Genomic DNA, 5,225 nt, shown 5'->3' on the forward strand with positions numbered 1-5,225 from the left:
GAGTCACTCCAAATGACTAAATCACATACCTTGGATTCTAAGCTGCTCTTTCACAGCAGAGCGCTGGAGGCACATTGAAAAGTGCATTAATTAAAGTTCATGGTGACTGTGGTTCCCACTAGTCATCTCTTCTTTCCCTTCCTCTGTTTTTCCTTCCTATTTTCTTTTTCTACCTACTATTCATGAAGGGCTAGGAGGATTTTTTTTTCTACTTTTGTAATCAGCTAAGTGCTCTTCGAAGGTATAGCATTTCAAAAATTGAATTTGGGGGAAAAAGACATGCTGTCAAAACCAAAAGAGATGATATGCTCCATTATAAAATAAAATATTCAGAGTATCATTTATATGTTTAAATTATTCATTACAGGGGCGCCCAGGTGGCTCAGTCGTTGGGCGTCTGCCTTCTGCTCAGGTCATGATCCCAGGGTCCTGGGATCGAGCCCCGCATCTGGCTCCCTGCTCCACGGGAGGCCTGCTTCTCCCTCTCCCACTCCCCCTGCTTGTGTTCCCTCTCTCGCTGTGTCTCTCTCTGTCAAATAAATAAATAAAATCTTTAAAAAAAATAAAAAATAAATAAATTATTCATTACAATGACAGAAAATTATGATTATTTTCCCCCTGTGGTACATGTCATATTTCTCAAAACAGGTGGAAAATAGGACAGTCAGTCCTTTCTGTGTCATATTTAAATTGCTTCTTCTGTCAATGGGTTTAGTGAAATTTGATTGGCAGTTGTACTAAGTCTAAGTACTTTCAAGAGAAGATTAATAAGAATTGGGAAAACCATCACTTATTGATGCTGGTCATAACTCCAGAGAGTCTTTAAGAAACTAAAACAAGATATGGGCTTTTTTTTTTTTTTTTTTTTGGTGAAAAAATTTATATTTAGATTTAGCCAGCTGGACTCAGTTTAGATGATTCCAATTTTGTTGGCAACATCCAAAGCATCATAGTCAGGAGCCAGTGAAACATATGCCTTCTTCTCTCCATCAGGCCTGATCAAGGTGTTGACCTTGGCCACGTCAATGTCGTAGAGCTTCTTCACAGCCTGTTTGATCTGGTGCTTATTGGCCTTGACATCCACAATGAACACAAGTGTGTTGCTGTCTTCTATTTTCTTCACGGCTGACTCAGTAGTCAGGGGGAACTTGATGATGGCATAGTGATCAAGCTTGTTTCTCCTGGGGGTGCTCTTTCGAGGATATTTGGGCTGCCTCCACAGACACAGTGTCTTGGGTCATCGGAATGTAGGTGACATGCGGATCTTCTTTTTTTTGTGATTGTGGACACTTTTCAGCACCACTTTCTTGGCCTTCAAAGCCTTTGCTTTGGCTTCGGCTTTGGGAGGGGCAGCGGCTTCCTTCTTAGCTTTCGGTGCCATCTTCATAAAAGGGATATGAAGATATGGGCTTTTTTTTTTTTTTTTTTTGTCATTTTACAGTATTTCATTTGTGTTCATTTAATGTTGATTTCCACTCCCCTCCTTGAAGTCTGTCATTGGTTCCTCATAAGCTTCAAGATAAACATGTAACTCTGACCAAGGCATGTAAAGTCATAATGACTCACCTATTTATTGATTTATTCATCATTTAGTAAATATTTATTGAGCACCTATTATATGTCATATTCTTTACTAATTGCATTGCCCATTTGGTTTGTGCTTAGCTTTTAAGCTTTTCTCCTACCATGTTCCCAGTCACACTCTTCATGACAGCCATCCAAGGATCTACTTGCAATCCTCAAAACATGCTCAGGTTAATCATACTTTCACATCTTCCCTCTCCTGTTTCTATGCTGAGAATGGCTTTTACCTCTTATTTGTCTAACTTAATAGTTCCAACAAAATAGCTGATTTTTTTTAAAGGATTTTATTTATTTGACAGAGAGAGAGACAGCCAGAGAGGGAACACAAGCAGGAGGAGTGGGAGAGGGAGAAGCAGGCTTCCCGCAGAGCAGGGAGCCTGATGCGGGGCTCGATGCTGGGCTCAACCCCAGGACCCCGGGATCATGACCTGAGCCGAAGGCAGGCACTTAACGACTGAGCCACCCAGGCACCCCAAAATAGCTGACTTTTAAAATCACCTAGGAAGTTTCAAAAAAACATATTCCAGGTACCCAACCTCAAGGATTTGGATTCAGTAGATCCATAGTGATACCTTTAAATCTTATATTTGTAAAAGAGTCGCAAGAGATAGAGATAATCTGGGTGATTTTGAAACACTTGACCAATTAATGTCACTTTAGACTTTAAGGATCAAATTAGGTACCATCTCCCATTCATTAGTTGACCTCATAATTTTACATAAGTGGTCCTATTATGTCTTCAGTAACAGCACTTGCATTACACAAACTGTACTCAAAGTATTCATATTTTAGGTTTTTTTTTCCTTCCAGACAGAAAGTTACTAGTGAGCAAGTTGTGTATCCTCTTCACTCTATCCTGAGTGCAGAAGCCCAGATCAATCATTGTTCAATAAATGAATGAGTTTAAATCAATATTCTTTATTTGCATTGGAATACCCTGAAAATAGTGAGGACTTTTAAGTCTACACAAATATTACTTACTGGGCATAGTAGTATGATGCCCCTCAAGACACAAAATTATGAACAAGTCAATTAATCATTTATCATTACTATATCATAAATATACTTTTATGAGGATGATTAGATTACAGAGAAGAAATATTTATCATACCTCTGTTATTTAATTTCCAGATGAATCTTAATATTTTAAAAACATTATCTTTAACTCCAAGCTATGAATATTTTTTCTCAAAGTGTGATCCATAGGCCACCTGCTTAGAATTACTTAAGGCTGATATTAAAATTCAAGTCACAGCCTAAGAGACTAATGTAACATACATGACTGATGATGAAATGGCAAGAAGACTATATAAAGAATGATAAATTAATAAGAAAAGGGCAAACAACCCAAGACCAATGGTTATAAGGGAAATTCCCATTAAAAACCATGAAACATTAGTTCACACATTTAAATAAAAAAACCAAAATATCCAGCAATTTCAAGTGTTGGGAGATGATGTGGACCTCCTGGAACAGCTGTACACTTTGGGTGGGTAGGAATGTAATGTGTCAAAATCATTGAGAGAAGAATTTGGCAATATCTAGGATACTTGAATATGTTCCTATCCCACAACAGCATTTCCACTCCTTGACAAAATTTTGCAAATGTAAGCAAGGACATATAAATAAAGTATTTATAACAGGGCTTATTATAATGGCACATTTTGAAATACTATCAATACTGAAATGGATAAGCCATTTGAAATATATTATGCAAGATGGGACACTTTAATTAAAATAGTTAAACAAATTAACTAATGTCATCCATGTCAATGTGTATAAACTTCACAAGCATAATATTGAATAAACAAAGCCAAATTGCAAAAAAACAACTTACTCTAAGATAGAATATGTAAAAATGATGACTCTATGCAGAGGAGACATGAGACTACTTTCCAACACTACATATGATGGAGTTAAACTGATTTTAATTCTCTCTATGTATACTTAATTACATGTATATAGGCCAACTAATTTTTGTGCCACCTGCAAGTCATCCATCCTGTGTTTCAGCAACATCAAAGGAAGCTGTTTTATGAAGAATCTGTATTTTTTGTTCTCTGCCAGTTTTATTATGAAAGGTATGATTCTCCATGCCAGGAAACTTTTATTATGACAGTTTTCATCCTTGGAACACCTAAGTTGTTCAAGAAAATTAAAACCAAAATATTGAGTCAAGTCATTCACAGAAAAAATAAAGAAAAATATAACTTATGTGGAAGGACTAGATGTTTTCTTCTTCTTCAGAAGTTTACTATTTATTTTTATTTCTGTAAAAGCTAGAGATAAAAATTGTGATTATTCTTCCTTTAGTATTTGTGTTTTTAAATTAGTATCAGTGAGAATACAATGTTTCCAGACATCTTTGTGACTTTATTAATCTTTGTGCTCCAGTAAATAAGGCCACCAATTCTTTATAGCAACTAGCATGAAAAGATGAAGTTTAATTCTTCAGTGCCTTGAATCTTGGCTGGCTTTGTGACATCTTTAAACAATAAAATGTACTGGAAATTCTGTTGTGTGAATTCAGAAGCTATGGCCTCAAGAGGCTTTCCAATATTTGCCTTTACTCTGTCAAATTGCTACTCCAAGACCATTATGTAAGAAAGGTGGTCTGGCCCACTGAAAAGTACGAGACAACTTGGAGAACTATGTTGTCACAAAAGGGACATAGCACCAACTTTCAGATAGGTGAGTGAGGCCATATGGTACCTTATGGCTAAGGGTTAACAACATAGGCCATCCTCAAACAAGCCACTTTGGCATTTTGATTATTTTGAACTGTGGGCACTTGAAAAACAGCAAACACAGGGAGAGGCTTTCTAGGAACTCCCCTTATTTGCCTAAAAACAGATCCTCCAAAAGAAGATCAGTTGTCATAAATTCACTCCCTGAGAGTTTTATCAACCAGGAAAGATAGTCTCTTATTATAGGAAAAAAGACCTAAGTCTACACCACACCCAGACAAACGGTCACAAACTATCATATCTCTCATCTATTCTTTTAAGGGCCCCTGCATCGTCATTTACTCTCCCCTAAGAGGTGTAGATCTTTTTTCCCCCTGTTTAAGTCTGAACTCTAAGACGCTTCTTTGAATTACTCATTTTTCCCTGTTATCTCCCATGTGTATATGATGCACACATGTTAATAAAATTCTGTTTTTCCTTGTTAATCTTGTTCATCTCTTTTATTACCAAGTCCTCAGCAAGAACTCAGAGGGGTAAAAGAAAACTTATTTTCCTTCCCAAATAGCCCAGTTTGTCCTCCAGAAGACTTAAAGTTTGCCAAGTAAAACAGTGGGGGAATCACCTGCCAACCTATAGGATGAGGAGAAATGATAAATATTTGTGGTTTAAACCACTGAGTTGTGGTGTGGTTTGTTTTGTACCAATAGTTAACAGAAACCAGTACTTAAAAGTTGGGAGCTACTATAACATAACCTTAAAATAACTGTGCCTTGAACCTGGGTGGCAGGTACAACTTAGAAAAGCTGTGAGAAATCTATAAGCAAAGACATGCAAAATGGCAAAGGAACTGTTGGAGGTTAGAGAAAGGGCAATCAATGTGATGTAGCAGTGAAACAATTAACACACATATTCAAAATGGAAAATATATGTAACAAACAGGAACAGATTAAGGAT

At 36.8% G+C, this 5,225-nt stretch overlaps 1 pseudogene; it reads right to left on the reverse strand.

Moving 5' to 3' along the window:
- Window positions 1-848: 848 nt before the first annotated feature.
- LOC116639991 lies at window positions 849-1,387 on the reverse strand (annotated as a pseudogene).
- Window positions 1,388-5,225: the final 3,838 nt, after the last annotated feature.

The sequence above is a fragment of the Phoca vitulina genome, unplaced genomic scaffold (assembly GCF_004348235.1).
Source record: "Phoca vitulina isolate PV1807 unplaced genomic scaffold, GSC_HSeal_1.0 scaffold19, whole genome shotgun sequence".
Classification (NCBI taxonomy): Eukaryota; Metazoa; Chordata; class Mammalia; order Carnivora; family Phocidae; genus Phoca; species Phoca vitulina.